This window comes from Myodes glareolus, chromosome 11 (assembly GCF_982192425.1).
Source record: "Myodes glareolus chromosome 11, mMyoGla1.1, whole genome shotgun sequence".
Classification (NCBI taxonomy): Eukaryota; Metazoa; Chordata; class Mammalia; order Rodentia; family Cricetidae; genus Myodes; species Myodes glareolus.
This window is the reverse complement of record NC_142036.1, coordinates 66,631,540-66,651,154: the sequence shown is the minus strand read 5'-3', so window position 1 is coordinate 66,651,154 and position 19,615 is coordinate 66,631,540. Positions and strand designations below refer to the sequence as shown.

General features: G+C 40.1%; 1 long non-coding RNA gene across 1 annotated transcript; it reads left to right on the top strand.

Moving 5' to 3' along the window:
* Window positions 1–5,796: 5,796 nt before the first annotated feature.
* Window positions 5,797–18,267, top strand: LOC125387913 (uncharacterized). Its single transcript, XR_007228042.3, has 4 exons — window positions 5,797–6,119; window positions 7,234–7,322; window positions 13,595–13,692; window positions 16,206–18,267. It is a non-coding gene; the product is annotated as an uncharacterized LOC125387913 (long non-coding RNA).
* Window positions 18,268–19,615: the final 1,348 nt, after the last annotated feature.

Sequence of the window (19,615 nt, the reverse complement as noted above, 5' to 3'; positions counted from 1 at the left end):
TCTATCTATCTATCTATCTATCTATCTATCACCTGCCTACCATATATCTAACATTTATCAATCACTTGTATAACTATGAGTAGTATAAAAATGAGAATATTCTTTCCACAAAATTCTTTAATTCTTCATACTCATTAATACCATCTTTTCAGTAAAACTCCATTTCTTGACAGCAAGAACAATGTCTTGGAGTCTTTTCATATTCTTCACTGTACTTAATAGTATTGAAAATGGTGCTTGACTCATCATAGGTGGTTGAAAACTCAAACTGATGGCCAAGTACATGATAAGATAGAAAGGTATAACACTGAAGTTGGAGGTGAGTTTTGAGCTTATGGTTAAAGTTGAGGATTTAGCAATATCATCCAGCTGCTTGGGAAGATGGTTAAGATATTACAAGGTAGTACCAAATGCCCAGGGAGGAGTGTTCTAATAGCCTTCTTTTTGTACATTGCTCTATATTCTGGATCAATTCATGTGACCAATCTACTAGGAGGGCCCATCGAAAACAGGCTTAGAAAAAAACTAGAGCTGGGGAGTGGGTCAGATCAAATGAAAGGACCAGCAGTGTTTATAATGGTGCTGAAATTTAATTTTACTGCTGACCTTTCATTTGACATTTTGGGTAATGCTATGGATGTGTGCAGTTATTTGTTCTTAACATATTTTTCATCTTTTTGGGGCACTAATCTGCTTAAATTCAATGTCAATAAACGAATAAAGTAAATTTTTGGTTTTAAAAACTCCCCTTTTGAAAACAGTTCATTCACAATAGCAACAAAATATGCAATGCATATAAATTAGCTTAAGAATTGTTCTTGACTATGAGAAGGAACAAAACTTTAGGATGAGGCCGAAGGTTTAGAAAGGTCACATTCTGAAATGAAAAGAGTTCATCATATAAGATGCTGATCCTTCCAAATTAACATCTGAAGTTAAAAATTCTATTGAAATGCTCAGTGATTTAAAGACTTTAAAGCATGACAATGAATATTTTAAATTGATTTAGAAAAAATGAATTGGTTGGATTGAGAAAGTTGACGCGCTTGAATGCATAGAAGCTGAGATTGTGGAGTAGGAAAGTAAATGTTTGGGTGCTCTCAGGAGCAGCCAGACACTACCTATGGTCAAAGGTGCATTAAGTTCCTAATCCAGCACTTCCACTCATGAGGATGTATTCTTAAGGAAACCTCTGTACAGGTTTTCAGAGACAGACAAGAGTATCCATCAGTGATACATCCCCTTATAATGGGCTCTTCTGAGACAATGAATGTAGGCACTAGAACTACATGTATCAGTCATATAAGCTCTGCAGACATAATGGTAGGCAACAACAATAAAAATAGTAAACAATATGAACACACAATATAAATAAAACTTTCCAAAAATGTTAATAGTGGCTCTTGTGAAGAAAGCATGCATATGTGATCAGGGTGCAGAGGGTGGCAAATACCAGGGACACTGATAGGACAGCAGTCATCTCTCTTTACTGAGCAGTAACCAGAGACACACACAGAGGCAGCAACTGTTTTGCTGATACTAAAAAGCCATAAGTGTGGTGATAGATCTATAGGTGCTTTTTAAAAATTATTTTATATGCTTTTATATATGGCTGAATGCTTTCACCATGTGTTGAAAAATGTTAAACACAGATGTGTGAGACAAACAACCAAACAAAATAAACCTCTAAGATCTCATCATATCAGCCTTTATAAGATGTGATAAGAACATGGTACCAGTCAAGGAATAGAATCCTGATAGAAGACAAATCAGAAAGCCTAGACCAGATTCATTTTGCCTATAAAAATAGGTATGCAATTATATGGGGGAAATGGTGGGAAGGGATGGGAGTTTTGCTAAGCGGTACTGGGACAACTGGATAGCTACTTGCTGAAAATGCAGGGGAACCACCTCCTCTGTCACCACAATACAAAAATCACTTCCAAGGAGACTAAGGCTCTCTAATATAACTTAGCACCAAATCCAGACTTGTGCAAACAGAAAGGTGCATAAACTTTGACTAAATTTAATTTCTCTACTTCAGTGCACTACAATAATGGAAACATAAACAGATATTAAAATGTGTATTCTGCAGTGCAAGGAAACGCTTGGGAGGTGAAGGTTAACCCAGGCTACATGAGATTTTGTCTCAAAAATATATATAGAAAACATGTGTGCTTATATAAATATATATATACACATGAATATAAAATCCAGCGTATATATAATTGCTAAAAGTAAAAATTCCAGGTGTGCAATTTTCAAGTATAAGAGAAAATAATTACAAAAGGAATTCAAATAATTCAAAATAATTCAAAAAGAAAAAACGTCACAAATTATATGTATGTAAAATGTTCAATATCAATGATTGAGGACAAATTAAAGAAAATAAGGTGTATCTTCATTGGCAAATAATAAAATAAATCACTTTCATTTATTAGAGGAAAGATACTAAATTATCTTATGTGTTTGGGGAAGATTTGTCAGTATCCATTAAAAACCCTTAAAATATGGCTTTCATTTGACTGAGAAATTAGCCTTCTCTAATTTTTTTCCCTAAGGAAATAATTGAAAATTTAAGCAAGTATTAGATATCAGCATCAAGACTGTGCTTTTAAAATTGGAAGATTGACATCAATCTAAATGCAGAAAAGGATATAAATGTAAAGAACTGTGGTATATTTATATGGAGCTGCTATTTCTTTATTAAAAATATTGCCTTTGATGGTATGCTCAATTCATTTTTCTTCATTTTGCCTGTGTACATTTTCCCTAAAATATTTTGTTAAATTTCAGATGTGTGTTCTAAATTTTAAAAAACAGAAAATATTACGTTGATTTTAAGTCCCTTTTAGGTTTCCAAATCCTGAAATCAAAGAAAATATTATGAGCTGCTTTAGTGGCATGGAACTCTTTCCTGCCAAAAGAAATGATCAAATTCCAGTGTAATGGTTGTTCTGTGGAGCTGTGACCATTGTTCTAACTTCATAGTCTCAAGTGTGTAAGATGTACAGCATTGGCTTTGTTATATGCTCAAAACAAAATTCACAATGTCAGCATGGTGTTATACTATTATTACATGATTAATGAGGAAAACACCCACATAGTAACAGCTTTGACAAGGTTTAAGAGAGGCTACTATGAACTAATGGCTTTGTAAAATATTTGAGTGAAGTAAGAAATTATGACTGGATCTGTGGGTTATGAAAGAACTCCCTGGGCACATATCAAATCTGGTAGCCCGAGAGAGAATTCTTGGTAATAGGAAGAACTATATTTGGAATTGAAAGCTAGATGATCTTGGAACTGGAGGTATACCTCAGCAGTTAAGAATGCTGGCTGCTCTTTCAGAGAACCCAGGTTCAATTCCCAGCATAGCACCTCACAACCATCTGTAACTCCAGCCCCAGGAGATCCGATGTCCTCTTCTGTGCCTCTATGGACATTTGTATGCATGTGGTGCCCAAATACCCATCAGGCAAGAACTCATACACATAAAATGAAAAGAGCAATCTAGATAACCTTGAATGGACATCTACTGAGTTTTTCTGTTAATAGAGATTACTATAACGTTTGGTCGTGACTGTAGCCCTGTAGGAAAAAATTGTCTTGGCTACTGAGTTAGGCTAACCATTCTAAAGTGGCTGTCATATTTCATGAAGGACTGGGGTTCTCAACTCATTTCCCCACTATCTCACTGTCTGACCTCACTTCATACAGTAGCCTGCGTATCTCTGTCAGGTAGTACCATCGTCCTCCACTGAAAATTAGATTTATCTATTTACTTTTATGTGTATGTCTGTGTGAGTATGTGTGTGTGAGTGTATGAGAGTATTTGTGTGAGTGACTGTGTGTGAGCGTGCGTGTTTGTGTGTGAATGTGTGTGAGTGTGTGTGTGTGTGTGTGTGTGTGTGTGTTTGTGCGTGCGCGTGCGCATTTGCATGCACGTGCATGGGTGGTGATGTGGAGCATATGGAGGTCAGAGGACAATTTACAGAATTTACAGGAATCTTCAACAATTTTGTGCCAAGGGATTGAACTCAGGTTGTTAGGGTTGAGAGCATAGCCTTTCTTACTAGCCCAGCTGTCCCCCAAAGCCTCATCAGTTTATAAGAACGTGCCCTGTGTCTTGCAGCCCCACACCATCCTCACAGTGATTTTATCAGCCTTGAACTCATGCAAGCACCTTTTAAATTCTCTCAGCAGAGAGATCTGCTTTTTCCTATGTGACTAGTTAAACTTTATCTGTGTTAATGTGACCAGACATCTATTTCTAACCTACATTTGAATATTTGTGCACATAGTGATTAATGTAAAAGCAAGACTTATGCTCAATTTAATTAATAATTTAACCGTTAATTATAATTAATACAGTTAATTACAATTATATATTATACATCATTGGCATAATAATTTAATAAATTAATGGTAAAGCAATAATTTATTTTATACTTAGCCCATTACATAGAGATATAAACATTTATTGAATTAATGAATAAATACAAAAATGAATAATGAATAAAACACTCAAGACCATTGTCACCAAATCACTAAGTCCATCTACTTCTAGTCTGTTTTCTTAGCTCCACAAGTCTGAGGTAATAGAAGACTGTACATTAACAGTGTGATGTGTTCTGTTGGTTCTTATCTCTGTCATTGATCTGGAGATTCAGACTGTACAGAAAAAATCTGAAGGTCCCTGGATGCCACGTTGTGGGACTAAGAAAAACCCTGCTGGTTATTACGTCATTTGTTACTTCCCAGCTCTGCCTTACTTTGGTGACTCCTCTGTTGCTGAGAAGACGTCCCTGGGGTGCCCAATGGTGCACCTTGCTCCTGTGGGTCTCTTTTACTGCTGACGGGCTTGATTCCTCCACTGAGGAATGGTTCCTGGGCGTTGAAACAGACAGGAGTAAGGAGCTGGGACTGTATCGCTCTCAGCCCACTGACTGTTATTGTCCACCTTCTGAATTTTTTCTCCCATCCTTTTATTCTGTGGATGCTAGCTATTATGAGACCTTGGTCTTCACAGTGTGGCATCTTAAAACTAGAAAAGAGTGGTCAAAGGCAGCAAACTAATCCCTTCATCATTTTAGGAGCAAACAACGTCAAGCATTTCCATTTACAAACCTCCACGGAGGGAGGGTGCACACTCTGCGATGTCCCAGGGGCTGAAAAAGTCAGTGTTCACACACTCAGTGTTTGCAGGCATTTAGTGTCCTTCCTGGCTGGCTCGGAGTCAACCTTTGGCACCTTTGGAAACTTTGGCTTCAGGGCAGCCAGTGTCCCTCTGGGCCAGAGAAATATCGCCAAGGGCCAGAGGCCTGTCTGTTTGAGGTGCTGTGGGGTGAAGAGACAGTGGAAGGCAAAAATCACCTCTGTGGCTAGGTTTCACATGGAAAGACAGCGTTTTCCTCCACAGTGAGAAAAGACTCCTTGGTGTTCTCCACTTCATTTCCTCGGAGCTTCTGCCCTCTCTCCTAATGCTGGCAAGTGCGTGAGTGTGGCGAGAAATCTGGCAAGCGGTTCACAAGGCAGTAAAGGTTAAAGTATAGTGGAGGTTGTTTAGTGCAGAACTGTAAATATTTGTTGGAAGGTTTGCGGAGCTGCTTCTTTTGATACCTCTAATCCACCGAGACAGAAATAACTTCAAAGCCATGCCTAGTCTGACTTGGTCCTCAACCAACGGAAAAGATCAGCTACTGCTAAAATGTTTTCACTGGTAGCCAGGCAGCCTGCCTTAGCAGGCGTTCTGGAGGATGAGTCATAATTTAATTGTCGTTGGGCACTCGCACATCTGCTTGGGAACGTCTACAGGGCAGAAGCCGAGCTGCATGAATAACTGTGAAGGAGACTTTGAGTTTACACCGTTCCAAGCTGTCAACAGCGGAACGAAAAGTGAGGTTTGTGCCTGTTCAAAGGACAGGCTCAGCCAGCTGGGCTGCCTCTGCAGAACCGGGAGACTTCCCTGACTGGGCTGTTTGGAGCAGGAGGGAAGGCTTTGGGATTCACTAGTGGTTGTAAAGCGAGGTTTCCAAACTGACCCAGGGCCCTGGGCAGCTGAAGATTTTCCAGGCAGAAGGGAGGAAAGGGAACTGGAATTTATTTTAAAAATTAAGGTGGGTTTAATGGATTTTGATAGTATTAAAAATATTTTAAACTGATTTGAACAAGCAACACTAAATCCAATTCCTTAATTTTCTGCTTTCTTCAAAGCGCACTTTAATTTTTATTCCATTCATTGCCAAAAGTAATGAAGGACACACCAAGTTACTAGAATCCATATTGTCATATAGGCAGAAAATGGATTTCGAGAATTTTATTTTGTCACACTAATGAACATGATAGAAAGTGAGTGGAGTTTTGTAAACATTCCTTACTGTTTACAACTTTAGCATCTTAACTTTCATTGCTATTGTTACTACTGTTTCTTTTACAGACTGCATTCATTACATGGAGTACTAGTTACAAAGAAATACTAATTCTACTCTCTTAAATGCCATGCCACAGCCAAACTTCTATTAAACAGACACAACTTGGCTTAGCAGTTGAAGAAGCTTTAGGAGCTGGAGGATCTCTGTCTGAGGCTGCCTTTTTCCCTAGTCAATGCCTCTTGGATTTTAGGTTAGCTTTTGAAGACTGACCATAGGCTCCCAATCACTGTTACCCAGGATGGCCTACTATGAATTTTCATGGGGGAGGGAGGAAGATGGCAAAGGGAGAGGAGAAAACGCGTAAAAAAATGAAAACAGATTTTATTTGAAAAATGTCAAAAAGGTTTAAAAGCAGAAGAATATTAAATTTAAAAATATTTAAATGGGATGTTTGATAAAGAATTTGATTACTCAACCCTGGTTTATTCTATTTATAAAAAGTGAATTATGAAGCATGTCGGTGTTACTGAGAGAATTAAAAATTATTAAAAGATAGCATCTAGCATCTATGTGCTCCATGACAGCCATTCCTCTGCTATCATTGAATTGCTAACAAAAGCTACTACTAAGACTCTATGACATATAATTAGAAATTAATTTTATAATCCATAATAATTCAGCTATTCAGTAATTTATTCATAAAGCATTTATTGAGTCAGTATACAAAGAAGTCAGCATGATGAACATGCAAGTTTCAGGCTCTAGAATGACAGAGATTCTATTCTGGTGGATGACTCAGGATAGAGAAAGAAGCATAATTGCGCCAATGTAAAGACTGGGTACTTTTCTCTTTAACTAGGAAATACATCTCTACTGAGAAAATTATTTGGAAGGACAGTATATTACATTATTTTACATACCCATTGTGGTATAAGGAACCCTATCAAAGTAAGTGGAACAAAATTATTGCTATAAATCATTACAATTTTACTAGTATTATCTCTTGAGTTGGAAGGGTTGATGGGGCTCAGATGGCCAATTCTTTCTCAAGATCCCAAAGTAGTTTCAGTCAGTTGGTAGTTGAGGCTGACAAAATCTGACGGAACCACGGGCCTTACTCACATGCTTACAATTTGATGTTTGTTGTTGGCCAGGTGGGAATGTCAAGCAGATTGCTGCGTGGCTTGAGTTTCTTAATGGTGAATCCTCTAAGAAGGGTCTTTCTCAGAAGTCTAGATTCTTCAGACCCTCAGTCTTGGAAATTTTACAGCAGTGGAAACTTCTGCCACTTACATAAGGCAAACCAGATTGAAAGGGAAGAGCCTATCAAGAGGGAGAGCATAGATTCCAAGAGCTAGTTCACCCCGGAGGGAAGGGAGATTTGTTTGATCTTTGGAGACAAGTCACCACAGAACTCCTGCAGATACCCGGGATAATGGCTGTGGAGCGAAGGTGAGTGATTGATCCAGGATTTAGATGTGGAAGGCATGTCGCATTTGAAATGGAAGGAAGACCATTTTGTGGAAGAGTGACTTCTCCTGTTACTCAGGGGATGGAAGACCCGAGCCAGCAGTAGATCTCACAAGAAGGATGAAGAAGGGCTGAAGTCAGGGCCAGGAATGCATGGGTGCATTTGCTCATGAAAAGCAATTTCAGATTTACATGTGTCAGAGAGCCCGAGAAGAAATGGAGCTAAGAAATGTCTTTATGACTTTATGAAAAGGAAAGGCAGTGAGACCAAGCGTTAATGGGATCAGGATGTGTGGGAGTTTGGAGACTGAGAACAGCAGTTAGCATGTTTGAAAGGACTTCACAAGTGAGATGATATATCCTGATAATGGCGATATATCCAGATCTTTGAAGGATATACTAGAAGGAGAATAGACTGAGGCTGTGTGCATTGACTGGTGGAACAAAATGACCTGTGTGTTTACCAGTGGACTACACTGGACATCTGAGCGCTGATACAAACCTGTGAGAATCTTCTACATGTCACTGCCCATGTTTCTCTGATCCTGAAAGATACACGCTAATGACCTGTAAAGGCATAAATTGGAAGGTTCATGAATTCCTTAGTCCTCACTTGGAAGAAAGCCTGGCAAGTAGAAATGCTTATGCTGGATTTTAAGTGAGCAAGAAATTCTCTCTCTCTCTCTCTCTCTCTCTCTCTCTCTCTCTCTCTCTCTCTCTCTGGTTTAGAACTCACTATGTGGTTCAGGCTGATCTTGAACTTTGGCCCCTTTATCCTCTGCTATATTAACCTCTTTCTATTCCCCCGCCCAAGACAGAGATTCTCTGTGTATCTCTGGTTGCCCTGGAACTCCCTTTGTAGAGCAGGCTGGCCTTGAACGCACAGAGATCCCCCTGCCTCTGCCTGCCAGAGTGCTGGGATTAAAGGCGTGTGCCAACACCACTCAGCTATTCTCTTAACCTGAGTGTGGAGATTATAGGCATTTACCACCACACTCAGCTAGGAAATAAGCTTCTCCTGCATTAAGCTTTGACATTTTGTTATTTGTTAAAGAAACTATTATTATCCAGAAGTGAAAGACCTATTTTGAGAGCAAGATGCCAGGTGGTGAGTCAAGGAGAAAGAACTGGAAGAGGGAATAATTGGAGATAAAGTTGAAAAGTCAGAGGCAGCCTGGTTTTGAAGGTTCCGAGTTCTAAGAAGTTCTTGAGTTTTGATATTTTACATTTGAAAATTCCTTCACATACATATTTTTCTCTGTATAACAATCCTATGAGGAAGATGCTTACCATATTTTACAGATGTTGAAATTTAGACTCAAAACAAGTTGTGAGAGAAAGGTCACAAAAATTACTTAAGGATTGTGTAGAGGTGTGACTAGGAATTCTGGCTTGGAATTCATTGGATCACACTCTCCATTGTAATTAAAACTATAGTCGTCTCGTAAAATGAAAGTCACATACTTTAAATACAAGTCCATATATCCAAAGAAAGGATTATTATTTTGCTATCAGATCTTAGTATAAATTAGTAAAAAAAAAAAGTGGATCTAATTACTGCACAACTTTAAGGAGCTCAGGTAGAATTTTGGCCTTGCAAGGTGCCAACAGACAAAAGCAATGCGTAGTCCTCCTATTCAATTGCAGCCCCAACAAATCACAATGGCAAAAGAGTCTGAAAGGTGCAGTAATGGTTCTTATGTCCAAAAGGAACCAACAGTCACCTAATTGAACTTAAGGACTTCAGAAGGGAGTTTGTCGCCTAATAGTACAAATTAAGTCAACTGCATGTAGCTGGAATTTAGAGGACAACCCGCTACCGCTAGTTTTCTAAACCAGCATGGTATTTTAACTGCATTTTCAATATTTAACCCTATAGTCCCAGACGAGTGTAGCTCTCACTCCTTGTCAAAGAAGCTTCTTTTTGCAACAGATTATTACAGAAAGGTCAAAATGCAAAGAATACTGACCACAGAGCACTCACTTCCAACTGACACATTTGCAAGACAGCTTCTACACCTAAGGCTCAGGGAACGCGGAGCAAGCAGAAATAGGAAGCTTGTAAGAACTACAGGACCGAGACATCTGCTTGTTTAGTCACTTCCAAATAAGTAAACAAACAAATAAAACAAGACAAAACCCAAACCAAAATAGTGTGTGTTGGGTGGTCGGTTCTGGGAGGAGTTGAAGGAAAGTCTGGGGCTGGATATGATTAGGACATGTTATATGAAGTTCTTTAAGAATTTAAAAAAATATATATTTATTTATTTTGTTAAGATTTAGTAGTAGAGGTCAAGATCATGATGGAGAAATCCACAGAGACAGCTGAACCAAGCTTGTGGAAACTCAGGAACTTTAGATGGACAGCCATGGATTCTCCATGGGGCTGAACTAGGACTTCCGTATGTGGAAGACAGCAGACTCTTCGACTATCTATGAGGCACCTGGCAGTAGAACCAGGTTCTATCCCTTGTGCATGAGCTAGCTTGTTGGAGCTCATTCCCTGTAAACCTTGTGGTGGGGTGCCATGTTCAGACTTAATGAACGGGGAGGGACTCGGTCCTGCCCCAACTTAATGTTGACTCCCAATGGGAGCCCTTACCCGTTGGAAGGAGTAGGTGGGAGGTGGTCTGAAGGAGAGAAAGGAGGGAGGGAGGAGGGATAGGAGGGAGAACTGTATTTGGAATGTAAAATAAAATAATAAAAAAAAGATTTAGTAAAGCCAAGCATAGGGTGTGGGGAGAGAGATGTCGACAAACAGAAGGAAAGGCCAAAGCCAAATCATGAGAAGGAGAAGTTCACATAAACCGGGGCCTGACTGGCCCTGAGACAAAAGGAAGAGGAATATCTGAGATTACTCTTGTCAGGACTCCAGAACACACCCTCACTTGCTTGGCAAAATGGTAAGGAAGAATTTAGAAGACCTTATTTGAATGGGGACTACAGCTTTCCTTGAAAAGAGGATGTGTGCGCCTGCGTGGAAGATGGAAGAGGGGTGCACATTCAGTTCTCAGAGACACTGTCTAGACTTGAGGCAGACAGGGAGCGGATGCCGTTTCGTCCATCAAAAGCAGGAGTTGGTCCGTATTAGGACCCAGTGGACAGTGTGTCAGGCTGCTGGAACGGGCATCCTTTGTGCTAGCGGACCCGCTGGGTTCTTTCTTGAGTTGGCTGCTTCTATTGGCGCCTGGCACATTTTGGAGAATTGGAAACCTGGGTTGAGAGTATAAAGACCAAGAAGGCATTTGGGAAGAGTGTCTCAGAAAAAGCCAGTGGGGGAGTAACTGTGCTCCGTGTGGGGCAAACAGGCAAAGACTTCTCATTGGTGGTGAGGAGACTCAGAAACCCCTGGCTGGGGAAGAAGAGGGTCTCTACCGAAGGCTGGGTTAAACAGCATGCAAATCCTGAATGATCGCTGTCAGTGAGTTACTTGTCTATGAAGACTGGTGGGCCCCGGGAAAATTTTTGGTTCCTTGGGACCCACACTGAGAACACAGATGTCCTTTGCCGAGGAGACACCTTCCACACACGAGTCAGGATCATTTAAGGATTGAGACGTGAACAACAAAAGCGTGCTTATTCATAGAAATGTAACTTAATCCTAACCCCTTTTAAGCTTCTTATTGTGCCTTGTTACTTGATGGGACTTGGTCTGGCAGGTCTCTAGTGTTCAAGAGGTTATATTTTCAGAAAATAAGGATTTTTTTTTTTAACTTGAATGTTTCAAAATGCTTTCATGGCATGTGAAGAAAGCCACTTGATTAAAGTGTTTGTAGTTTAGGTTAGAACCTTTCTTCTTTCCAAAGAATTTAGAGTTCTGGCACAAGCTAAAAGGGTTAAACTACACCTGCGCCCTTTCATTGAGCTGTGAATATCGTGAGTGGAGGCCAAACTCTGAGTCTGCCTGTGAATGTTTGGTAACTTCTTACTCCCTCCTGCACGCTTTGCCCCACCCCATATATCTCATGATATAAATATGTTACTCATTTATCAAGTATTGTGTTGCGATGAAGCAAATTGGTGGTTTTGACAGCCCTCCATTAGCGCAGAGAGAGAAAACCTGTAGCGACCGAACTTGCGCTCATTAATCTGCCCTTTGTTCCATCTGCTCTCGCCAGAGCCATTTACCAGGGGCCGCCCTGGAATGGAAGGGCCGGCTATTTATACACACAGAACTCGTCCACACCCAAGCTAAGAGGAGACCCTCCAAAGTCACACATTATTAATTTCTGCACTGAGTGTCATTACTCTAGGCTCCTGCTTCTCTCCTACTTGTATCCTCTTCAGATAAGTAGCTCTGGGGGCTGAGCCAGGCTGTGCCTTCAGCCCCCACCACCCCAGCAGGCCCGAATACCTAATAGACGGGTCCTCTGGAACAAGTCTGTTTACTTAAAAACAGAGAGAGAGAGAGAGAGAGAGAGAGAGAGAGAGAGAGAGAGAGAGAGAGAGAGAGAGAATTGATTTGGAGACTCTTGGTGCTGGACCCCAGAGCTTTCCCTACTGTTGCAAGTGTTCCCTATTCTAGCTTGGGAGAGGTTTGCAGGTCAGCTCTACCGGATTTTGGCATTGCTAGTGTTGACAATACCTTTTTCTGTCACATAGAAGCCAAGTGACGTTTTGAGCTAGAAGCAAAGCAAACTGAATTGCTGGGCGGAGCCTCTTATTCAGGCTCAATCCAAAATCTCGTCTTAATTTTTTTCATTACGCATTTGTCTTATTCTTTAAGGAAAATGCTTAAGGCAAAGTTAGCACATCGATTCACTTCCTGATTTTATATTTATTAATGCCTACGAGGTACCAGGCAGCAAGGTTCTAATATTGTAAGGAAAAAAAGGCCAGAACCACTGCTTCTCTGAAAGTTCATTTCCTAGTGGAAAAAGACAGAAAAACTTGTTAGGCAAAAGCACGGCTGTTAACATATAAAATTACAGTTTCACATATTTCATAATTCTACTTTGAAATAGCGAACAATGGCATGCCATCTTACAGCTTAAATCTCAGAGGCGATTTCATGTGTGGGTAACTTCCACATGGTCTCACCTTACGGGCACAGACTTTTCCCTATCCTATTTCAAGGACCGAGCCTGAGGTACAGAATGGGTTGTGAAAGTCTGGTGTCACCGACTCCTTAAGTGCTCTGACAAAGTGATTAGGATGGGCAGAATCTCAAACCACAGACCCATGGGCCACAGGGGTCTGGAATAACATTGGTAAAAATGTAATCATCGAGGTTAATGCCTGATGTTCTTTTATTTTATTATTTAATTAATTTCTTTTACATCCTGACAACAATGACTGAAGTTTTAATGGAGGCACAATCAGACACCCCACTCAGGCCGTTTCCCCCCAGTCTTACTAGACTTTGCCTCTCAAGGTGATAAAGCCTAAAGAAATCCTGGGGGTAACACATGGCCAGCAGGATTACACTGACAGCACCTTCTTCTGACTCGTGAACTGTAGTGAAGGAACATCCCAGCAAGTTCCAGGCCATGTACTTCCATCTTTAAAAAGAGTAAGAGAAGGATTACTATAGGTGTTAACCTAGACCAATGATCCAGAATCCTGCCTTGTATTGGTATTTCAATTATAGTTTAATAAATAAAGACTGTCTGAAGATCTGAGAATAAAGCAGTCCCTCTGGTTAACCTTACAGACCAAGTTATGGTAACACACACATTTAATCCCAGTAGCCACAATAGTTGCCATAGAAATTGAGCAGTGCATTCTTTTAATGACTCTTTTAATCCCAGTCCTAGAAAGGAATATAAGACGGGAGAAAACAGTTCTTAGACACAGACTTCTTCTGAGATTCCGGGAGGCAGGATCACCGTTTCGGACTGAAGTCTTGGTAAGAACCAGTGGGTACTTGTTTTGCCTTTCAGATATTCAGGTTAAACTCCAGTTTTATCAACCTGAACTTTTATTAATCGGGCATCACTCCCTCCTAAAAGATGAGAGTAGAGCTCCCAGGCCAGCCACACACAAAATTATTTTAAGATATTAACAAGGAAGCAGAATACAGTCTCACCATTGCTCAATTCACAGAAAAAAGAAAAATGTACTCACAGCACAGATGCCACCTGTAGGCATATTCTTCAAAAGAGTTAAAATAAATTGATAAATTCATGGAAACTTTGGAAAACTATTAAAAACTAGAAAACTGGGGGCTGGAAAGATGGCTCAGAGGTTAAGAGCACTGACTATTCTTCCGGAGGTCCTGAGTTCAATTTCCAGCAACCACATGGTGATTCACAACCATCTTCTGACCTGCAGGCATACATGGAGGCTGAACACTGTGTATATAATAAATAAATAAATCTTTTAAAAAAAACTAAAAAGCCTTGAAATGACCACACGAAAGAAACATTTAAAGCACAGCAAAGGCAGAAAAGTGACAAAACCCAAAACCTCCAGAAATGACCCAACTGGGAAGATAACATACTGAATATTATTCCAAAAGAAACAGGAGTGGGGAAAAAAAGATAAAAAGCAAGACATAAAGAAGGTGAGAAAAAAAATAATGAAAAAGTGACGATTAGAATAAGCAAAGATTATCCAATTTATATTACAGGAACCCCCAAAGAAGAAAACCAAATAAACAGAGAACAGGAAAAGTTAAATCTACAAGTCAGGAAAGCTTTTTTGGAAAAAAAATCAGGCTTATATTAAAAGAGAAAATACTTGCAAAAATTGGTTCAAAAAGCCAAACTAAGACAGATTTTATTAAACATAATAATCCTGTGGGTAGCCAAACTAAAAAACAACCCATATGTTAGAAAAATGAAAGCCTCATTATTAGTTCTTTCAAGGGCAATGTGCTAGACAAAAAGTAATGACCTAATGTAATTAAAATACTTCAGGAAATAAGGCAAACACATGCTAAATTCACCTTTAGATGTAAGAAGTTTGGCCAGGCTCTCAGGGGCATCAGTCTTGTGAGTCTGCAGGAGAGATCCATGGGGAATGTGAATGGAATGAGCACAGACACAGGAGGGGCCTGGATGTCAAATAAGCACGGATGAGTCCCACTCAGGGGATGGGCGATGGAGCGTGGTGGACCAGGGATACATCCCACAGGCAGAAGGAAACAGATGAAGTATAAAAAAAAAAAAGTGACTCCAGGAAACATGGCACTAGATATAAAAGACAAAACCAAGGAACAGTCTGGCAAACTCCTCCATGTGGAAAGTTGTCTTGCTAGAGACATTTTACAGAGGATTTGGAGGCTGAACAAAATTGTATCAGTTGTTGAAAGCAGAGTAGGAAATGGAAGATAATGCACAAATTTTTATTTACTTTTACTTTGGGGGATTATAATTACATCATTTCCCCTTTGACGTTCCTCCCTCAAAATCCTTCCATATATCCCTCCTTGATATTTTTCAAATTCATAGCCTCTTTTTTTCATTAATCATTGCTACATGCAGCATATATATGAATAAATGTCTGTATTCCTAACCAGCGCAGTCTGTTACTTGTATGTGGATTTTCAGGACTGTTTGGCATTGGATCGCCAGCTGGTGCCCTCTTCCTTGGGAAAGACTGTCTCCCACTCTCAGAACTCCTTGGTTGTCTGTAGTTCTCTGTATAGGTTTGAGTCCTGTGCTCTTTCTCCAGTTCACCTTGGCATGTCTATTGCTGTCTTTCTTGTTCAGTTCATGTTTAGGCAGTCACGTTGGTGAGATTTTGTGGGTATAGCTTCCAATACTACTAGGGGACACAGCCTCACAGCAAATTCCCTGATCCTGAGGCTCTAGGAGTCTTTTTTTGCCCCCTCTTCCTCAATGTTTCCTGAGTCTTAGCGCTGGAGTGTTTTGAAGTTGTATCCACTGGTACTGGATTCCACCCACTGCATTCTGATTGGTTGTGGTTCTCAGTAGTATTCTATATATCTGTTGCAAAGATGAGTTTTCTTTGTTGGATGATACCAACTAAACCTATCTGTAAGTATAAGAAAGAAGGCATATTTAGAATGTAGTTAGGGATTATGCTAATTTAATAAAGTGATTAAAACAATTATTATTTCCAGCATAAGCAGAAAGTTATATGGGGGCATAAATATTATCAATATATCATAGTGATATTAATTTCTTACGTATAACTTGATCTATTGATGAATAATATTTACATAGTCATAATTTAGAGGTAGTGAATGCAACTATGAAGCAAAAATAAGATAAATTATGTTTGGGGAGTAATGAAGGAGAAAAAATAGGATAATTAAACTAATAGTTCATGACGTAAAAAGTAGATAGATAGTGAATCAAGACGTAAACGTGTTATGGTTTGCTGTTGAATGGTCTTCCATTGGTTTGTGTGTTTAAACACTTGGTCTCCAGCTGATGGGCGCTGTTTTGGCAGGTCGTGGAACCTTCAAGGTGGATTCTCTGGAAGAACTGGGTTGTCCCCCCTCCACTGCCGCCTCACCTCCTCAGCCCTCTTTCTTCCTGACTGCAGGGAGAATGTGATGGCTGACTTGAGTTCCTGCCACCAAGCCCTCCCCACCGGGATGGACTGAGCCCAAGAAACCCTCTCCTCTTAAACTGTCACTTGTCAACAACGAGAAGCATAACCAACAAAGATTATACTATACACATTGGTGAAAAGCAGAAACAAAGTCTTCAGAAGCAACATTTCTTGGGAAGAGGGAGGAAAAGGTTGGATAAAGGGCCGATGTTTTTGTTATGAGCCTTTTAGTTTTATCTGACTTTTAACTGTTTTGCAGGTAAGCTTTGGTAGTGCATCTTAAAAATCTTGAGAAGCTCAAAGCCTCCACTGAGCTGCAAGCCAATTCAGGTTTAGTGCCATCCACATGTGGGTCCACACCTCTGCTGATGAGAGACCTCTCTAGGCATTCTGTTTTACCTTTGATTGTTCATCTTTGCTTATGGACATGGAGTCTTCAAGTTCCTTCCAAGTCTTATCAAGAACCATTGACTCCCTGACTAACAGGGATAGAAGTCCTGGAACAACTAAGAGATCACTACCCTTGTTTGTCCCAGAAAACTGAGGCTGGCCAGCTTTGCCCTTAGTGTCGGTGTCTGAACTGACTTTTTTTACCCGATTATGTTTTTTTTCTATGGCTACAGAGGGATGCTCCCAGGAGTTCAAATTGGTCTGGCCATCTTCCTGAGCTCCTGTATCCCACCCTGCAACCTCTCACTTTGGTTTTAAGCATTGCTGGGTAGAGGTCTGTTGATGGGAGCCAGTACCATTTACCTTGCCCTCTGCTGCCCTCTGCTGCCAATAGCTAGTCTTTTCTGTTCGCCCTTCCTACCCTGGCCCCCCTGGTCACAAAAAGAAGTTTGTGGGAGCACAAGTCTCCTGAGAAAATCCTTTGTTTCCCCGCAGGAGTGCACCTGTGGACTTGTGACATTCCACATTGACTAGCCCCTACCTGTTAGAAATGCAAACTCTTGTCCCTCCTCTCCCCCGTTTATTGAGTGAGAATCTGCTATTTCAACTAGATCCCTAGTGATTCATATGCTCCTTAACATTGTTGTAAGCTCGGACTCAACCAAAGGTTAGGAAAGAATTAAAGGCCATTTCCGTGGCCACTCTAATATGCATTCTAGTCCTGTTTGTTGGTCACGTGAATTGTGTACCAGATGCTTTCCACAAGAGAGACGGCCATCTGAAATCACAGAGGACAGAAACTAGCATACACGGAATCTTAAGACAGACAAAACACCCACATTGAAAGTGTGGATTGGGGCTAGAGAAATAGCTTCCGGCTAAGAGCTCTTTTTAGAGGACAGGGTTCGATTCCCCACACCCACAAGGTAACTTACAACCATCTGTAATATAAGTTCCTGAGAATCTTCTACAATTTCTGGTCTCTGGGCATGAGGTGAAAAAAGTACCCGTACACATAAAATAAATAAACTAACTAAGGGATGCTGTAAGCTCTCACCCAGGAGATTGCATACCGATTTGTACATGTCTATTTGTGCCTGCAGAAGCACAATTGGTTATTTCCAAGAGGTTTTCTGAAGAGAACTTACTCAATGGCAGGTCATAAAAGCCTAAGCAATTGATTGAGTGTCCAGTCTCTTAGCACTTTCAACAATCCACCAGTAACACAAAGTCTGAGATGCTTGATCCTTCAGCTCAAGACTAAGTCATTTTCTAGAAAAAAACAAAAAACAAAAGCAACAACGACAACAACAAAACCAAGCACTGTTTGTTAGGGAGACATCTTTTGGTTGCAAATGTCTTGGTAGCCCACTGGTCTTCTTTGAATTCTATTTCTTCCACCCACAAATATAGGAGTAAGTGGAGAACCATATTCTGAGGAACAAACATCATTTATTAGGAGAATTTAGACAAGGGTTTTGGCACCATGCCACTCAGTGGAGTGTTTCAAATAGAACAAGACTTTCTCCCTGAAGGCAACATCTGAGTACTCCTGAACTTTCACTTTCTGAAAAAGATAATAAATACAGTAAAATTGTGAATTTCTGTAAACATTCTGGCTGTTTTGTCCCAAGAGATTTCTCTTTGTGCCTTTTTTTGTGTGTATTGCTTTCTGTGTGTCTGTGTACAAGAAAGAAGCGTGCCTTTGTTATGACAAGTGGTGACGGCTGCCTTTGGGTTTTATATGCACCATAACTTCCTCACAGAAAGGCGCTTGTTTGTTGGAGAAAAGAGTTTGCAGAATAAAACCAGGTGACATTGAAAGGACTGGGGACAGCGACTGCGTCTATATTGAGTATGTTTAAAATGTCCTGTTTTCTAAGCCCCGCCCGTCATATAGCAAATGAAACTTTGAGAGCCATATTCACAACCTCATTAAAATTCAGAGTTGAAAAAGTCTTTCCAAATTTATGTTCTGTCCCTTACTCCCTTCTTGCCTTGGTTGAGTTTAGGAAATCAGAGAACACCAGAGAAGAAGGAAACAGAGTGTGGGGGAGAGAATGACGTAGAATGAAGGGTTTAAATTGAAAGAAACTCACTGATTTAATTACACTGAAATACAGGCCAAGAACTAAAATAGTGTTTGGGAAAAATAAAGAATTGTAGCTTTTTGTACAACCTATTCTTATTGTATAACCTGCAAAATGTGTGTATACACATTGACTGAATGGAACCAGAACAGCCTCTTGCTCACCATGACTCCCTAAGAGAATATTTATGTGAGAGACTTTAAAACGTTCTGGTAAGTTTTTTGAAACAGGATCATCTCCAAATGTACCTCATATTTATCTTTGGAAATGTCAAGGCTGGATGGTTTACATTAGCTGTTCCCTTAGGGGAAAAAAACCATAAAATTTTTCATCTGGCAGTGGCAAATTTTGTAATGCCCAAATCTGATACTTACTTGGGATATTCAGTGTTTAATACTGGGAAACTGTGGGGCACATCTAGAAATGTGGTATAGTCCTCACATTCTAGGTGTGTGTGTTACAAATATGTGTGTGTTCTATATGTATTTGTGTCCATACCTTACTTTGAGCTGAGAAGAAAAAGCCTTGAAACCAAGTAGTTCTGGTGGTATTCTCCACTAATGTCTCTAGATGTTCCAATAAAAGGCCTGTTGACAAGACTGAGGGAAAATTGGCCATGGATGACATTGCAGTGAGTATGTCATGATAGGGTAGGATGGTGAAGGAAGTTTTTTTTGGCTTTATCCTTTGGGACTGTGGACAGGACAAGGTCCCATGCCAAACCACATGAGGGAAGAGTCATTCCATTGGAAGACTTGCTCTTTATTGCTTTTGACTTTCAGTGAATCTAATTCTAGACTTGTTTGGCAATTTTCATGTCTGTCA